We start from the raw sequence: 19,903 nt of genomic DNA, 5'->3' as shown, positions 1-19,903 counted from the left end.
TTTTAGATCAATTTCCTTGAGAAATTTACTTCAATTAATATAATTTTAGAAATAGACAAAAGGAAAGGGAGAATTTTAAAATACTTCTGGAATAGTTGCCACTGACAATATGTTTACAACAAACATAAGGCATTTTTATTGACATACTTCCATGAGATACTTTAATTATAACACTGGATTTACCTCTCCACTCATAGAGCCTTGCCTGTTTTAATATGAGGAAACTGACACTTACGAGTATGTGATTTTCTTAAGGACACATAGTTAGTAAATCTTTTCTGCCTGTGGAGAAGCCTACATTCTTTCTACTTTAAGACTCTGGTACCACAAGACAACAAAGAATTTCATTTCTGAAGAATATCGTTCACAGGCTGATAATCTGAGAACTAAAATTATTGACAAATATTTCATTGTAATCAGAGAACTACTTCTGGAATCTTAGTGTTCGAAGAGACCAGTTTTTACTTTGGTATATAATTCACAGAGTAGTGTTTAGGGCAATAAAAGAACAAAATAATTTCCTGGAATTTGGACCTAAGCTGATGCTGCACTTAATGCAAGTGTTCTCTCCTCGTGTTCCCTTGTCTTCATGCCTTAGTTACAGGACACGTGGGCAATGACATATTCAGTAGACGTATTGAGGTGTCTCCAATTTTCTCCAAAGAAAAAACCAAGGAATGTTCCTCCAAAAATGTTTTAAAATCTAAGTAACTTCATTTCATTTTCATCTCCCTCACAGGCAATTATTCTATTTCTGAGACTACCTAAATTCACAGACATGAACTTCTCTAATATCACTACATCAAAGAATTATGCAGATTTCTAAAACCACTCTAAACTAACTCTAAGTTTAGGTAACTCCATTTTAGGAATAACAGCTTGTCTCTTCATAGTTCATCTTGAATAGAAGAGCTTTTGGATGAAGATAATAAAATGCTCCAACTCACAACTTACTGAGTTCTTACTATGTGCTCTGTTCTGTGATACCAGAAAATAACAAATGCCTTTGAATTGTATCTGACACAGATTGTTAGTGCACTTTATAGATTTCCTTGTTTCAATATTTCATGGGTAGAGAGCAGGCAATTAAAAATAGCTGTCATTACTGTCAATAGAAAAGGAAAATATTTGGCTTTCTAGTCCTCAAATTTAGCTCTTCAGCAAATTTACATTGTACTTTAGGGCATTCTTATAAAGTCATCAATGAAGAAATATTAGTAGTTTGAGATAATATTATATAAGTTGTACTAATAAGTACTTTGTATTCCATCAGGAATTCGTACCACTGGCAATATTATATGTTTGAATAAAATTTGTGGTTTTAGTAAAACTGAAGTTATGGGAGTGAGGAGTATTATTTTGTTAATGAGGTCAAGACAGGGAAGGAATAAATAATTACTAGTAATTAGATAAATCTTAAACTGGAAGTACTAGTTAAACTAGCTGATATTGATCATATCATCATATGTTTAAAAATACTATATAGAAAATCACTAAAATAAAAAACTATAGTATTAGAAATAGTAGCATAGAAATAAAAATATATTAATAGAATTGTATAGAAATAGAACATAAGTAACTGCAGTGATAGAAACACAATAGATGAATAATAAATGCTTTCATGTAAAAAATGTTAAAAAAAAAAAAAACAACAAAATAGAACAAAAAACTTGCAAAATATTTACCTCAAAGTGTTAACTTTAATAGTAACTGAAAAATTCAGAAAACAATCTTGGGGTTTATTTGCATTTATAAAACCTAAAGTCTAACATCCCTCTGCATCCATTTACAAGTTGAAAATAAAGAGGACATTATGTAGAAAAGTGATTTTCTTTCTTTTTTTCATGGTTTAATAACTCACTTCTTTTTAACACTGAATAATATTCCTTTGTATGGATATACCACAGTATATTTGTAATTCATCCACTGAAAGACATTTTAATTGCTTCCCATTTTTGGTAATTATGAGTAAAGCTACTATAAACAACCATGTACAGATTTTTCTCTGCACCTATGTTTTCAATTCCTTTGGAAAACTACCAAAGAACATGATTTTGGGATTGCATATAAGAGTACATTTAGATTTGCAAGAAATTGTCAAACTATCTTCCAAAGTGACTGTACCATTTTGATTTCTTATTGGCAATGAATGAGAGTTCCTGTTGTTCCACATCTTCACCAGCATTGAATATTGTCTGTGTTCCAGATTTTGGCCATTCTAAAAGGTATATAGTGCTATAACATTTTAATTTACATCTCCCTTATTTGCCATCTGTATATCTTCTTTGGTAATATGTCTTTTAAGGCCTTTGATCATTTTTTTCATAGTTTCATTGATGATATTGTTGAGTTTTGAGAGTTCTTTATATATCTTGGAAAAGAGTCTCTTATGCTTTTTGAAAATATTTTCTCCCATCCTGTGGTTTGTTTTTTCATTATCTTTATTGTATCTTTTACAAGACAGATTTTTTAAATTTTTATTTTAATGAAGTCTAACATAACTTCTGTTTTTCTTGGGTCATACTTTTGGTGACACATGTAAAGAGTCAATGCCTAATCTAACATAATCTAGATTTTCTCCTATATATCTTCTAGAAGTTCTATAGTTTTTTATGTTATACATTTAGGTCTGTGATTTGATTTGCAATAGTTTTTGTGAAGGGTGTAAGTTCTGTGTCAAGATTTTTTTTTTTTTAATGTAGATGTCCAGTTGTTTTAGCACAACTTGCTAGAAAGACTATCTCTGTCTTTGCTCTTTGTCAAAGATCCATTAACTATATTTATATGAATCTATTTCTGGGCTTTCTATTCTGTCCCATTGATCTATTTGTTTATTCTTTTGCCAATACCACACAGCCCTGATTACTGTAGCTTTAAATAAGTCATAATGTCATGTAGTGTCAATCCTCCAGGTTGTTCTTCTCCTTCAAAATTGCATTAGCTAATTTGGATCTTTTTACTCTTCATATAAACTTTAAATCAGTTTTTTGATACTGAAGATTAATTTGTTGGAATTTGATTGGGATTACATTAAATCAATTAGATCAAGTTTGAAAGAACTGACATCTTGATAATATTGAGTTTTCTTATCCATGACCATGACATATCTCTCCATTTATTTATTTCTTCTTTGACATCCATTCTATTTTTTCAATAAATATTCAGTGAATGCCAGTATATACCAGACACTATGTGAGGCTCTGGATCCATGGTGATAGTCTTTATCCCACAGAGCTTTTAGTATAGAAGCATTCAGAAGGGCTAGCTAAACGGAGTTACTCTTGAAGGTGTACAGCTGTATTGCAAAGGAAGATAAGTAAGACTCTGACTTTTTACTTTATACTACTCAGCCTGGGCTTTTTTTATAACTAAATGTTTATTATTACAAATGTATTTATTTTTTAACTTAGAAATTGTCAATATCCATGTAAAGATCAGGCCAAGAAGAAATATAACAAAGGGGTACAAATGTTAACAGATTTTAAAATGTGAGCCACTATCTTATGCCTGATTTCTCCATTTTACTTCCATTTTAAAGTGTACCATATATTTGCATGCAGGTCAGGAAGCAACAGTTAGAACTGGACATGAAACAACAGACTGGTTCCAAATAGGAAAACGAGTACGTCAAGGCTGTATATTGTCACCCTGCTTATTTAACTTAAATGAAGAGTACATCATGAGAAACGCTGGGCTGGAGGAAGCACAAGCTGGAATCAAGACTGCCGGGAGAAATATCAATAACCTCAGATATGCAGATGATACCACCCTTATGTCAGAAAGTGAAGAAGAACTAAAGAGCCTCTTGATGAAAGTGAAAGAGGAGAGTGAAGAAGTTGGCTTAAAGCTCAACATTCTAAAAAATAAGATCATGGCATCTGGTCCCATCACTTCATGGCATATAGATGGGGAAATAGTGGAAACAGTGACTGACTTTATTTTGAGGGGCTCCAAAATCACTGCAGATGGTGATTGCAGCCGTGAAATTAAAAGATGCTTACTCCTTGGAAGAAAAGGTGTGACTAACCTAGACAGCATATTAAAAAGCAGACACGTTACTTTACCAACAAAGGTCCATCTCAACAAGGCTATGGTTTTTCCAGTAGTCATGTATGGATGTGAGAGTTGGACTATAAAGAAAGCTGAGCATGGAAGAATTGAAGCTTTTGAACTGTGGTGTTGGAGAAGACTCTTGAGAATCCCTTGCACCGCAAGGAGATCCAACCAGTCCATCCTAAAGGAAATCCTGAATATTCATTGGAAGGATTGATGTTGAAGCTGAAACTTCAATACTTTGGCCACGTGATGCGAAGAGGTGACTCATTTGAAAAGACCCTGATGCTGGGAAAGATTGAAGGCAGGAGGAGAAGGAGACAACAGTGGATGAGATGGTTGGATGGCATCACTGACTCAATGGACATGAGTTTGAGTAGATCTGGTAGTTGGTGATGGACAGGGAGGCCTGGCAGGCTGTGGTCCAAGGGGTCGCAAAGAGTCAGATACCGACTGAGTGACTGAAGTGAACTGAACTGATATATGCATGCACACACTTGTACATGTATACTTGTGCATATTTATACATGTGTGTATATAAACATATGAGATAAAATAATTTTATTTTCAATAAAGTAATTTGGGGATCAGTTTCCATTTTATAAATACATGCAGCTGTACAACATAAAACAGCAGGAAGAAGGGTGCTGGGTGGTGAGGTAACAGCACTTGGTAGTTGAATTTTGCTCAAGATAAGCCATCGGGCTAGTACTATTTTAGATAGTCTAGTGTTTGCTCTGCAAGGCTCAGTGCTTGGAGAGTGAGCATTGTCTGTACACTGCTGATCAGCCAGAATCTCCTAACAGATTTTTCTAATCCATTAATAATTGAATTCGGCAGACAAATCTGAGTCATGACTGAGATGGAGTCATTTTTGAGATCCATCATCCAACAGTTAGTTTAACTAAAGAATGATTATTATCACTGACTACACAGTGATATGAAGCTATATTATTTTATGAAGCTTTTTGTTATAAAAGAAAATTCAAAGAAAAAAAATATTATCTGGCTACTCTTTCCACCCATTTCTTGAGGCAATCTGAATAAGAAATTCTAAAACTTGTATTTTCTACTCACCATTTATGTCATATGTCTGTTGACATTCTTTACTTTCTCGTTTCTTATGAGTTTATTAAGAACTAGATTTTTTTCAGAAGATGCTGTTCCTTTAACTTAGACACTAAGAAATGTTAGAATGACATTTTAGAAATTCTTCTTATTCCTCTTCCTAAAATAAAGTCAATACTTTATTGATATGTAACTCAATCTCACTGACGGCAAAACTTTATCCAATACTTATAACTCCTATAATAACAATGCTTATTTTACTAAAAAACAAATGTCAGATTATATATCAGAAGCAAATTTTGCTGCAAATATTTTAGGAAGCATAATAAAACCATTAGATCTTACAAAAGATAAAGCTTTATAAAAGTATCTTTCTTTGAGGATACTCAAGATAATCCAGGTTTAACTATTCCATGTCATATAAAGATTTCTAGAGATTTTTAGGTTAATAAATATATAAGAAAAAGATAATTTGCAAATTTTCACATTACTAATTGACAGAATCAGAGGTAATCTGGAATTTGAATAACACTAACTGGTGCATTTGAATCTATAAAATTTTTTATAATTTTTGATTGCTAAACATTCAAAGATTTCAGAATTCTTTTGTAAATCATTCTCACCTATTCTTGATGAGAATTCTCACCTACTGTTGATGTATATATACATTTATAATAACATTTATAATAAATCTATACTATAATATTCATATTATAGTTGAATAAACCAAATGCAACTGAGGTTATGCTTTTAAGAGGATAATACAAAATAAGTTTAGAATGTTAAGAACATATCTCAGACATTCAGAGAAAAGAAAATAAGATACAAAGTGGGTGTCGGCAGAAAGTCTGTCAGAAATATATCATCATACTAAATGTTATATGTTTACCACATATAATAAAAAGAAATGAAACGGAAAAGAAAAAATAGTTTATACTGAATTTAATTTGAAGGTAGATAACTAGTAAGGAATGTCATATTTATATTCATGTAGCTTATCTCACCCTTCTTTAGCCTTTGTATCTGCTATAAGTCCCTGCTGCTTATGCCATCTAACTGATCCTAGATAATTTATGCCAGCAAGTTCCATTCTTGGGAGACTTGGTGAGTAAAAAACTATTTTTTAAATTCAAAATGCTTAACAGACATGATTTTATGTGTGTCACTTTCCTTTTAATCTGCATATATCATTGCAAGAAAGTTGAAAATGAATTTAAATTTAGTTCTAAAATCTGATGCAATATGTGCCTCTAAAACTTCGTGTCCTAGTTTATCTTAAAATACAAAACCTTCCTTTCACAAATTTAAAATAAAATAGCATCTCATAATTCGTCAAATAAACTAGTTATGCTAAAGGCCAAACTACCACCTTTCCAAAGATAATGAGGAATTAGCTCAAAACATTCCCTTTTTTATTGCAGAAACTTTTTTTTTTATTTTTAAGTGAAACATACTTAAATCAATTTGATTTGCTATAATTAACCTTCAGAGATTGTGGCCACAAATCTTTTGAACAAACATTCTTCTCCAAAGGAAACCTGATAAAGAAATTAGTTGTATCTACTTGCTCTAGAACATTAGAAAGTCCGGCATTGAGTACTTCATGGGGAGACAAGAACCTGAAGACATCCATAATATTCCCATTTATTGTTCATTTGATCTTGACTCAAGCATAAAATTCAGAAAAATATGTCTAGTGGGTAACTGACATAATCAGAAAAGAATAACAGGAAAACTAGAGAAAGCATTACGTTTGAAACTATTATAAACAAACAGAAGGAAAACTAAGCAATAGATGTAATAAAATGTTTATGCACCAGGGCAGGATTTTAACAACAAATATTCATTGGACCTCTAGTGTACACCAGAGGTTTTCAATGAGCCTTCTCATTTTATCTTTTGGGCAATTTTCTAGTTAAGGATTTCATCCAATATCACATTTTGCAACTAGAAGAGATAAGATTTGTATTTAGACTTCTGAAACTAAGTTTTTTTCACTTCATCACATACATCCAGCACTTTGAAAAATGAATTTAATATTCTCTTATTAATATGTCGATATTAAAAGTACTTGGAGAAGGAAATGGCAATCCACTCCAGTACTATGCCTGGAAAATCCCATGGACAGAGAAGCCTGGTAGGCTACAGTCCATGGGGTCTCAAAGAGTTGGACACGACTGAGCGACATGGCTATTAAAAGTACTTAAGATCATTATTTTGACCACTTAGCCAAAATCACTGCAGATGGTGACTGCAGCCATGAAATTAAAAGACGCTTACTCCTTGGAAGAAAAGTGATGACCAACCTAGATAGCATATTGAAAAGCAGAGACATTACTTTGCCAACAAAGGTCTGTCTAGTCAAGGCTATGGTTTTTCCTGTGGTCATGTATGGATGTGAGAGTTGGACTGTGAAGAAGGCTGAGCGCCGAAGAATTGATGCTTTTGAACTGTGGTGTTGAAAAAGACTCTTGAGAGTCCCTTGGACTGCAAGGAGATCCAACCAGTCCATTCTGAAGGAGATCAGCCCTGGGATTTCTTTGGAAGGAATGATGCTAAAGCTGAAACTCCAGTAGTTTGGCCACCTCATGCAAAGAGTTGACTCATTGGGAAAGACTCTGATGCTGGGAGGCATTGGGGGCAGGAAGAGAAGGGGACGACAGAGGATGAGATGGCTGGATGGCATCACTGACTCGATGGACATGAGTCTGAGTGAACTCCGGGAGTTGGTGATGGACAGGGAGGCCTGGTGTGCTGCGATTCGTAGGGTTGCAAAGAGTTGGACACGACTGAGCGACTGAACTGAACTGAGACTGCTGTAGGGAACATAGTGCTATTCTTAATCAGTTTACAATCTAGATAATCAGAAATATAAGATTTACTATTATAGTTCAGTTCAGTCACTCAAACATGTCCCATTCTTTGCAACCCCATGGACTGCAGCACACCAGTCTTCCCTGTCCATCACCAACTCCCAGAACTTGCTCAAACTCATGTTCATAGAGTCAGTGATGCCATCCAACCATCTCATCCTCTGTTATTCCCTTCTCCTCCCACCTTAAGTCTTTCCCAGAATCAGGGTCTTTTCCAAGTTCTTCACATCAGGTGGCCAAAGTATTGGAGCTTCAGCATCAGTCCTTCCAATAAATATTCAGAACTGGTTTCCTTTAGGATTAACTGGGTTATCTCCTTGCAGTCCAAGGGACTCCCAAGAATCTTCACCAATACCACAGTTTAAAAGCATCAATTCTTTGGCACTCAGCTTTCTTTATGGTGTCATATCCATACATGACCACTGGAAAAACTGCAGCTTTAACTATACAGACCTCTGTCAGCTATATAATGTCTCTGCTTTTTAATATACTGTTTAGGTTTGTCATAGCTTTTCTTCCAAGGAGCAAGTGTCTTTTAATTTCATGGCTGCAGTCGCTATCTACAGTGATTTGGGAGCCCCCCCAAAATAAGTCTGTCACGTCTCCATCGTTTCCACATCTATTTGCCATGAAGTGATGGGACCAGATGCCATGATCTTTGTTTTTTGAATGTTGAGTTTTAAGCCAGCTTTTTCACTCTCCTCTTTCACTTTCATCAAGAGGCTCTTTAGTTCTTTGCTTTCTGCCATAAGGGTGGTGTTATCTGAATATCTGAAGTTATTGATATTTCTCCCAGCAATCTTGATTTCAGCTTGTGTTTGCTTCACCCAGTTCAGCATTTCTCACAATGTACTCTGCATATAAAAACTAAGCATGGTGACATTATACAGCCTTGACATACTCCTTTCGCAATTTGGAACCAATCCTTTGTTTCATGTCCAGTTCTAACTGTTGCTTCTTGACCTGCAATACAGATTTCTCAGGAGGCAGGTAAGATGGTCTGCTATTCTCATCTCTTGAAGGATTTTCCACAGTTTGTTGTGATCTACTCAGTCAAAGCCTTTGGCATAGTCAATAAAGCAGAAGTATATGTTTTTCTGAAATTTGCTTGCTTTTTCTTTGATGTTGGCAATTTGATCTCTGGTTCCTCTGCCTTCTCTAAATCCAGCTTGAACATCTTCAAGTTCTGTTTCATGGATTGTTGAAGCCTGACTTGGAGAATGTGGAGCATTTCTTTGCTAGTGTGTGAGATGAGTGCAATTGGCGGTAGTTTGAACGTTCTTGAACATTTTTGGCATTGCTTTTCTTTGAGATTGGAATGAAAACTGACCTTTTCCAGCCCTATGGCCATGGCTAAGTTTTCCAAATTTGCTGGCATATTGACTGCAGCACTTTAAAAGCATCATCTTTTAGGATTTGAAATAGTTCAGCAGGAATTCCATCACCTACACTAGCATTGTTCATAGTGATGCTCCCTAAGGCCCACTTGACTTCACATCCCAGGATGTCTGGCTCTAGGTCAGTGATCACAGCATTGTGGTTATCTGGGTCGTGAAGATCTTTTTTGTACAGTTCTTCTGTGTATTCTTGCCACCTCTGAATATCTTCTGCTTCTGTTAGGTCCACACCATTTCTGTCCTTTATTGTGCCCATCTTTGCATGAAATGTTCCCTTGGTATCTCTGATTTTCTTGAAGAGATCTCTAGTCTTTCCCATTCTACTGTTTTCCTCTATTTCTTTGCATTGATCACTGAGGAAGGCTTTCTTATATCTCCCTGCTATTCTTTGGAACTCTGCATTCACACAGGTATATCTTTCCTTTTCTCCTTTACCTTTTACTTCTCTTGTTTTCTCAGATCTTTGTGAGGCCTTCTCAGACAACCATTTTGCCTTTTTTGCATTTCTTTTTCTTAGGGATGGTTTTGATCACTGCCTCCTGTACAGTGTTATGAACCTCTGTCCATAGTTCTTCAGGCACTCTATCAGATCTAATCCCTTGAATCTCTTTGTCACTTCCACTGTATAATCGTAGGGATTTGATTTAGGTCATACCTGAATGGTCTTGTGGTTTTCCCTACTTTCATCAATTTAAGCCTGAATTTGGCAGTAAGGAGTTAATGATCTGAGCCACAGTCAGCTTCTGGTCTTATTTTTGCTGACTGTATAGAGCTTCTCCATCTTTGGCTGCAAAGAATGAATCAATCTGATTTTGATGTTGAGAATCTGGTGATGTCCATGTGCAGAGTCTTCTCTTGTGTTGTTGGAAGAGGGTGTTTACCGTGCATTCTCTTGGCAGTGTGTTCTCTTGGGAAAACCCTGTTAGCCTTTGAGCTGCTTCATTTTGTACTCCAAGGCCAAACTTTCCTATTATGCTAGGTATTCTTGACTTTCTACATTTGCATTCCAGTTACCTCTGATGAAGAGAGCATCTTTTTTGGTGTTAGTTCTAGAAGGGCTTGTTGGTCTTCATAGAACTGTTCAACTTAAGCTTCTTTGGCATTAGTAGTTGGGTCATAGACTTGGATTACTGTAATATTGGATGGTTTGCCTTGGAAATGAACAGAGATCATTCTGCATTTTTGAGGTGGCACCCAAGTACTGCATTTCAGACTCTTTTATTGCCTATGAGGGCTACTCCATTTCTTCTAAGGGATTCTTGCCCTCATTAGTAGATACAAAAGTCATCTGAATTAATTTCACCCATTCTGGTCCATTTTCGCTCACTGATACCTAAAATGTCAATTTTCACTCTTGCCATCTCCTGTCTGACCACTTCCACTTTACCTTGATCATGGATCTAACATTCTAGCTCCCTATGTAACATTGTTCTTTACAACATTGGACTTTACTTCCATCACCAGTCATATCCACAACAGGGTGTCGTTTTCACTTTGGCTCAGCCTCTTCATTCTTTCTGGAGCTATTTCTCCACTCTTCTTGGGTAGCATATTGGGCACCTACCAAATAGGGAATTCATCTTTCACTGTCCTATCTTTTTGCCTTTTCATACTGTTCATGGGGTTCCCATGGCAAGAATACGAAGTGGTTTGCCATTACCTTCTCCAGTGGACCACATTCTGTCAGAACTCTCCACCATGACCTGTCTGTCTTGGGGGGCCCTACATGGCATGGCTCATAGTTTCACTGAGTTAGACAAGGCTGTGATCCAAGTGATCAGTTTGGTTAGTTTTCTGTGATTGTGGTTTCCATTCTGCCTGCCCTCTGATGGAGAAGGATAAAAGGCTTGTGGAAGCTTACTGATGAGAGGGACTGGTTGTGAGAAAATCTGGGTCTTGCTCTGATGGGTGGGGCCATGCTCAGTAAACTTTAATCCAATTTTCTGTCAATAGGTGCTGTGTTCCCTCCCTGTCGTGTGGCCTGAGGCCAAACTATGGGGTAACGGCAGTAATGGCAATCTCCTTCAAAAGGACTTATGCCAGCACTATTGTAGTCAGTGCTCCGGACCCCATGGCAGACCTCTGTTGATCCACACCTCCGCCAGAGACTCCTGGACACTCACTGGCAAGTCAGGCTCAGTTTCAGTTTTTTACTGTTATAAAACCAGTACAAAATCAGGAGAGGATTATGGGTCATCTTGGGCAGATCTGCTTGGGTTATATATGTTGTCCTTCAGGAACTGGAGATTTTCAAGAGCCTAAGCTGGCAGAGATATCTTTATGATTAGAAGATACTTGAATTGGAAAAAACAGGAATAAAAACTCAGAAATGAGAGTTCTTATGCTTATAGAGTAGAGATGAACTCTCCTGGAGAGAGTCAAGGAAGTAGAATGTGAAGAGGTGAGAAATCTGAGAAGCTGGACCACTTCAAACTGTCAGATCATGACAGGAAGTCAGTTTAGGGGCTCAGAAACTTCACATTTTAAAGGAAACACACAAAAAAAATAAGAGTAAATCATATGTAGCTTATGTAAATATTATTTCAAGAAAGATATTTCAATTATGTGAGTGTAAAAGAGTGTGTGTATATGTATGCATGTGCACAAATTCTCAGTTGCAATATAAAAATTTTTCTCTGGTTATAGTTTAAAAAGTTTGACAAACATCAGGCTGGAGAGTGGAGTTAGTTCATGGGAGACCTTGAAACTTAACCTGTATCAAGAAAGACTTTATACAGAAAGATGAAAGAAATGGGAAGCCCTTGAATATTTTGATAAAAAGGGACACAATGAAAACAGGGCCAAAGTGAGGTCAGACTGGCAATGAAATACAGGATTGAATTGCAATGAAGTTTAAATAACCAATAGGCATTAAGGAATGATGCTTTTTTTTTTTTTTAATTGGAGCATAGTTGGTTTTCAATGTTGTGTTCATTTCTACTGTACAATGAAGTGAACCAGCTATATGTATACCTACTACTACTACTAAGTCACTTCAGTTGTGTCCGACTCTGTGAGACCCCACAGACGGCAGCCCACCAGGCTCCACCATCCTTGGGATTCTCCAGGCAAGAACACTGGAGTGGGTTGCCATTTCCTTCTCCAATGCATGAAAGTGAAAAGTGAAAAGTGAAAGTGAAGTCTCTCAGTTGTGTCCGACTCTTCGCGACTCCGTGGACTGCAGCCCACCAGTCTCCTTTGTCTATGGGATTTTCCAGGCAAGAGTACTGGAGTGGGTTGCCATTGCCTTCTCTGATGTGTATACCTAAATCCCTCTAAATCCCCTCCTTCTTGAGGCCTCCCTCTCATCCCCATTCCACTCCTCTGGATCATCACAGAGCATGGAGCTGAGCTCCCTATGCTATTCAGCAGCTTCCCACAAGCTATCTCTTTTGCACATGGTAATGTATATGTATATGCATACATATATGCATGTCAACCCTACTCTCCCAATCATCTCACCCTCCTCTTACCCCTCCATGCCCACATGTCCACTCTCTAAGCCTGCATCTCTATTTCTGTCTTGAAAATAAGTTCAATTTGACTAGACATGGAGACAGTTCTATAGGTAAGAATGAAATTAAATTACAGATGAAAAATTTAAAAAAAATAATAAAGAATTAAGGTTCAAAGATAGCATGAGATGAGAATCAAAGAAACAATCAGAGGGGAAGGACACTGCAATATCAGGAAAGGTGAGAGAGGAGAGTTGTGTGAGGTATATTCTGAAGAAGACCAGGTCGACCCTGCTGTGAAGAGATCCTTGGTGACCTGTATGAGTACAGTGTCTTGAGGATGGCTGGGATTCAAAGATTTCTGAGACTCAAAAATGGAAAAGGGAGTGAGGAAATGCAGAGATGGTAAGAAGAAGAAATCTGATAATTCTTAGGTGGAAAGAAAGGGCCAAAATCAGAGAGGAACCAACAAGAATAGATCTCCTCTCTACCCTCCTTCTAAAATTTAAGAAATGTCTTAAATGTTCAGAGTCAAACAAGACAAAACTTCAGAAACAGGGGATTGGAAATGTTAAAGCTGAGATATAAATCAGAAAATACAGTGGCCTGTATAGTTAACATAGATATCTTTCCTCCCAGAACCCAAGCTGGCCCAGGTCATTTTCAATTCATAGAAAGATGAAATAATCATTTCCAGGTGGCTCAGTAGTAAAAAAAATCTCCCTGCCAGAGCAGGAGACACAAGAAACGCAGGTTCAGTTCCTGGGTTGGAAAGATCCCCTGAAGGATGAAATGTCAACCACTTCAGTATTCTTGCTTGGAGAATCCCATGGACAGAGGAGACTGACAGGCTACCGTCCAGGGGTTTACAAAGAGTCAAACATGAGTTAGTGAGTTAGCACACAGCACACAAAATAACTGTAGATGAAATTTCAGGCCAGATTTGCATTCTCTCCTCCTCCAGAACAGTCTTGTCATCAGGTGCATGTATTGCATATACAATAGCGTCACTGAGCAGTAGTGAAACGTTAGACTGCCACTGAGGTTGATTGGTGAGGCTCATCAAAACTTGAGGAGACTTCTAACACCTTTAGATGACACTTTATGTCTACTATTCACTCTCAGTATTTCATGGGAAAAGCTATTCGGGCACTGAGAGACTGAATTATTTCCCACCCATTATAAGCCACTGCTCACCAAGTTTTACAAATACAACAATTCACCTGAATTTATCTTAAGTCTATCGTTAGGAAAATTAGATTTTAATATTTTTACATTTTTACCACACTAAACATGACAGGAACATCTAATAAACCATGCCCTAGCATTGTTTAGAACTCTGGAAAAAATCAGCCTTACAATGAATTATCTTATCAGTAATATCATCTATCTCTGTCAAGATAGCTCTAGTAACTGCTAAACTTCATTTTCTAAGAAATCTCTAAGTAGACATATAAAAGGAATTCACAAAAAATTCTTAAACTTTTTATTTGAATAGCTATTACTGAGACAAATTCAGGTATGGTGTAACAATTCAGCTATAGTAAATGAAATTGTGAATCATTCCATCAATGCATTCTTGATAAAAAAGAATTTTAGACACAAAAACCTACACTCTCATGCATGAATGGTACAATCTTCTACAGTCCCTCACCTAATAAGTAACTCCCCTCCCCAATTAGACTCTAGTGAATTTTCTGCAGGAGCAGAGAAAGAAATTTACCATATCAAGCTTTCCTAATGGAGATTTGCATTCAAGAATGAAAATCATTTTACGCTGTGTAGCTACTAGTAGTCCACATTTCAAGGAATTTTGAAACCCTAGTATAATTAGAATTCTAGTGAATATTAGGAGACAATGCTGGACTTAGATAATAAATAATAGTTTCCTCTCATTATAGACTTAAACCAAGCAAGACAGCTCGTTACACTGTTTATACTGAGAAAAAAATCCGCATGTGTAATTAATAGACATAATATAGAAGGGGGAGGGGCAACAGAGGGTTAGTGGATCCATAGATACAAACCATTATGTGTAAAATATATAAGCTATAAGGATATATTGTAGCACACAGGGGAATAGAGCCAAATAGTTATAGATGGAGTATAACCTTTAAAAATTGTGAATCACTATGTTGTACACCTATAACATAATAATCAACTATATCCCAATAAAAATAAGGCATAGTGTGATATATGTATAAAATCAACACATACAGTATATGGTAATTTGGTAATTACATGCAGTATTGCCATTCCTATTAATAAAATTCTGAAGTACTTCTGCATACTTTGGCAAATAGCCACAATCACAGCCCACTGAATGCTGCCCACACTACTCTGGCTGCACTGGACCCCATGAATCACCACTTTATCCAATTACTACAGGTTTATTCCTGGTGCAGCAGGGGCCCCCAGGAACCTGATCCTGTCTACTTTGGATGGCTCTCTCTCTTTCTGGGAAGCAGTCTTTTCTGACTGATGGTCTAAGCCCATGTCGTGTGTGTGTGTGTGTGTGTGTGCAGTCATTCAGTCATGTCCAACTCTTTTGCGACCCCATGGACTGTAGCCCACCAGGCTTCTCTGTCCAATGGATTTCCGAGGCAAGAATATTGGAATGGGGTGCCATTTCCTACTCCAGGGGATCTTCCTGACCCAGGGATCGAACCCACATCTCTTATGTCTTCTACAAATCAATTAATAATTCATCCTTCTTCTCATGTAAATAAAAACTTTTAAAAACAGCCATATTATTATTATGATTCCCAACTCTGGAATCTCTTATCTTCTTAAATACTATACTGCATTATAGTGGCAGTTACACAGGTTTATAATTGCTTTCTAACAAAAGTTAGTAATAAGATTTATGTTGAAAGCTACTTCGATAATGATCCCCTCCCGTGTTTAAATGTCTCAAAGACTTTCTGCACAGGTACATGCTCAGTCACTAAGTTGTGTCCGACTCTTTGCAACCCCATGGGCTTTAGGCTGCCAGGCTCCTCTGTCCATGGGATTCTCAAGGCAAGAATACTGGAGTGGGTTGCCATTTCCTTCTCCTGGGGCTCTTCCCAGTCTAGGAAACAAACCCACATCTTCTGCATTGGCAGGTGGATTCTTTGCCACAGCATCACCTGGGAAGCCCCCAAATGTCTTGTAATACAACATAAAAGTAAATGAGAAAAATACTATATTACTGAAATAGTACATTATAAAAGTTTCTTCACCATTTAGGAATTAAATTTTAAAAATGATTTGAAAAAAAAATGAGCCACAGACACATACACTTTTGAATAAAAAAGATAATAATATGATTCTCACAGAACACTATTATTCTTTTTTTAAAGATCTGAGGCAAATATACCTTAACAACATACATATACAATAAAATATCAGGGTAACAAAGACCTCATCTACCAAAGGAGGGTAGTGGCAAATGGAATTGTGTATTTTCAAAATTCTAACCAAACACCCTATCAAGGGATAGAGTTTTTAAAAACTGAATGTTTCATTGTTTATTAAAAGTACAATCAGTATTGTGCATCAAACCTGAACTGGCGACTCGTTTCATATATGATATTATACATGTTTCAATGCCATTCTCCCAAATCTCCCCACCCTCTCCCTCTCCCACAGAGTCCATAAGACTGATCTATACATCAGTGTCTCTTTTGCTGTCTCGTGCACAGGGTTATTGTTACCATCTTTCTAAATTCCATATATATGCGTTAGTATACTGTATTGGTATTTTTCTTTCTGGCTTACTTCACTCTGTATAATAGGCTTCAGTTTCATCCACCTCATTAGAACTGATTCAAATGTATTCTTTTTAATGGCTGAGTAATACTCCATTGTGTATATGTACCACAGCTTTCTGGATGCTTGGGGCTGGTGCACTGGGACGACCCAGCGGGAGGGTATGGGGAGGGAGGAGGGAGGAGGGTTCAGGATCGGGAACACAGGTATACCTGTGGCGGATTCATTTCGATATTTGGCAAAACTAATACAATATTATGAAGTTTAAAAATAAAATAAAATTTAAAAAAAAAAACTGTAAAAGTACAATCAGCAGGGCAGATCATACAGAAACTAGAATATCACTAACTGGGGTTTCTGTAATTGTGCTACCACCAGTTACCTCTGAGGCACAACTGAGAGCCAAGAGGGCAATGGGTAAAAATAATCTATAGCATGGAGGTGCTTTAGCTCGGGCATAATTTCTAAGAATTGTACTCAATTTCTGAAACCGTACTGAGAAAAATGCAAAAAATACACAAACTCAAAAAATCTAGCTATAACTAGAATGTACTATCCTCATTTGATTTTCCTTTCTCCACAGTGAACTTGAATTGTCTTCATGGCATAGATAAGCCTGGATGATATTCCCATTTCTTATGGACACAAATACTAGCATTCTCTAAAATTCTCTGCAACAGTTCATTAACCAAAACTACCAGCAGGAGCTCATAAAACAGAATAAATCAGATTCACCAACTCAGATCAGCATTTTGTTTCATTTCTAATGCCCCTGTAGATGCACTATAAGAGGTGAGTTCCCCTCTTAGGATATTGCAATTTCATTTTATGGCAAATACTGCTGCCCTATTATTTTAATATACAGTACAAATAGCACCATTCCTTCTCGAGTGGCTTAAATCAATTTATAGATTCATACACTACAGATATTATATTGGAGAAAAACAGTGTCATGAAAGGTTGTATAAAAAACACCAGAAGAGCAAATGAAATGCTCAGAGTGGAAATAGAAAACTATGGGATTACTCAAATTCAGTGAGAAACACTGTTTTGAAATTCAGGCAGAGTGTTCCTCATCATGAAGAAAAGATACTATTCTTTATTTATCCTTATAAGAATATTGCTTGTTTGTGAACATGAGCAAGAAGACAAGGCTTTCAGCATTAAATGGTAAATCCAGTCCCATTTTAGAAACTGTTAAGATGTGAGTCCTGATGCCAAGTGAGCTTGGACTAGTTGCTTGGCCTTGGTTTCCTCGTTCGTAAATAAAGGCTGTTGAAGGAAAGAAGGGAGGAAAAGAGGTAGGAAGGCAGGCAAGCAGGAAGCTGGTTAGTGAGCATTTTGGGGGCACTCACTCTGTGCCACTTCCTAAAAAGCATTACAGATGATCCCAGTTTCTTACCATCTTAAAATTCCGTGATTCTGCAGCATTTCATCTCTAGACCTTATTGTTTTAAACCGACTCAAGGGAAAAATGTCACTATCATTAGTATCTTGTTTTCCACAAAGCTCAAGCTAGTTGCTTCACCAATGAGGTGTGGACGGCAAAATATGCCCCCAAGTATCAGCTTCTACTTCTAGAAAAGTAATTTTTTGTTTGTAACAGAGACCTGTTATCTCTCGAGGGGAAGTTCTTTCATCTATGTAACTGTCAATATATGGCTCTCACACAATAAGATATAATGAATTCCAGTGCTGCTGCCTTTGTTACAGAAACAATTAGGGTGTCCTGTTATCCATTATTCATTGCTCTTGCCTCAGCTCCAAATAGAACAGTAAACAGACCTAAGGAATAAATATTCTTCACACTGAAGAATTCATCCTTCTAGGATCATGGTGTCAGTCTCAGATAACCCACTTGAACTTGTGCTTGTCTGAGATTTCACTGGCATGTTTTCTTTTGAGGGAAGAAAGTAGCAGTCTATTTTTTTTTTTTTTTTTTAGTTCTTTATATTATTCCCTCATTATCTTGAAGCAGTTTTCCTATCTTATTTCTTATTCTCCACTACAGGTTTATATATATATATTTTTTTTTCCACTTCACAGTTTTCCTACATTTGAATCTTCTCTCCTTTTGTTTCTTTCCTTCCTCTCTTCTTTCTTTCTTGATTTTCCACTTCTGTTTTTGCCCCTTCCAATAACTGAGTAGCACACACAAATTTTGTGTTTATACTCTGAAAAATCTCATTTTTTTTTTTGCATAGAAAGTAATCTCCCCAAATATTTTAAGTTTAAAGACCATAGATCTAAATTTAATGTTTACTACAATTAATAGGAAAAGGAGTACATCAAGGCTGTATTTTGTCACCCTGCTTATTTAACTGATATGCAGAGTACATCATGAGAAATTCTGGCCTGGAAGAAGCACAAGCTGTTATCAAGATTGCCCGGAGAAATGTCAATAACCTCAGATATGCAGATGACATCACCCTTACGGCAGAAAGTGAAGAGGAACTAAAAGCCTTTTGTTGAAAGTGAAAGAGGAGAATGAAAAAGTTGGCTTAAAGATCAACATTCAGAAAACTAAGGTCATGGCATCTGGTCCCATCACTTCATGGCAAATAGATGGGGAAACAGTGGAAACAGTGTCACACTTTATTTTTGGGGGGCTCCAAAATCACTGCAGATGGTGATTACAGCCATGAAATTAAAAGACGCTTACTCCTTGGAAGGAAAGTTATGACCAACCTAGATCGTATATTGAAAAGCAGAGATATTACTTTGCCAACAAAGGTCCGTCTAGTCAAGGCTATGGTTTTTCCAGTGGTCATTATGGATGTGAGAGTTGGACTGTGAAGAAAGCTGAGCACCGAAGAATTGATGCTTTTGAACTATGGTGTTGGAGAAGACTCTTGAGAGTCCCTTGGACTGCAAGGAGATCCAATCAGTCCATCCTACAGGAGATCAGTCCTGGGTGTTCATTGGAAGGACGATGCTGAAGCTGAAACTCCAATACTTTGGCCACCTCATGCGAAAGTTGACTCATTGGAAAGACCTTGATGCTGGGAGGGATTGGGGGCAGGAGGAGAAGGGGATGGCAGAGGATGAGATGGCTGGATGGCATCACCGACTCGATGGACATGAGTTTGAGTGAACTCCAGGAGTTGTTATGGACAGGGAGGCCTGGCGTGCTGTGATTCATGGGGTCGCAAGGAGTTGGGCGTGACTGAGGGACTGAACTGAACAATTAAAGGAGAAGCCATGTCTTATCCTCTTATGTAATCTAAACATGCTAGTTCAGTTTATAATTAGAGGAACAGTATGAAAATCAAGCCTCTGTTTAAACAAATAAAATTCTAAATAT

This window comes from Bos taurus, chromosome 2 (assembly GCF_002263795.3).
Source record: "Bos taurus isolate L1 Dominette 01449 registration number 42190680 breed Hereford chromosome 2, ARS-UCD2.0, whole genome shotgun sequence".
Classification (NCBI taxonomy): domain Eukaryota; kingdom Metazoa; phylum Chordata; class Mammalia; order Artiodactyla; family Bovidae; genus Bos; species Bos taurus.
Note: the sequence above shows the minus strand (reverse complement) of the source record.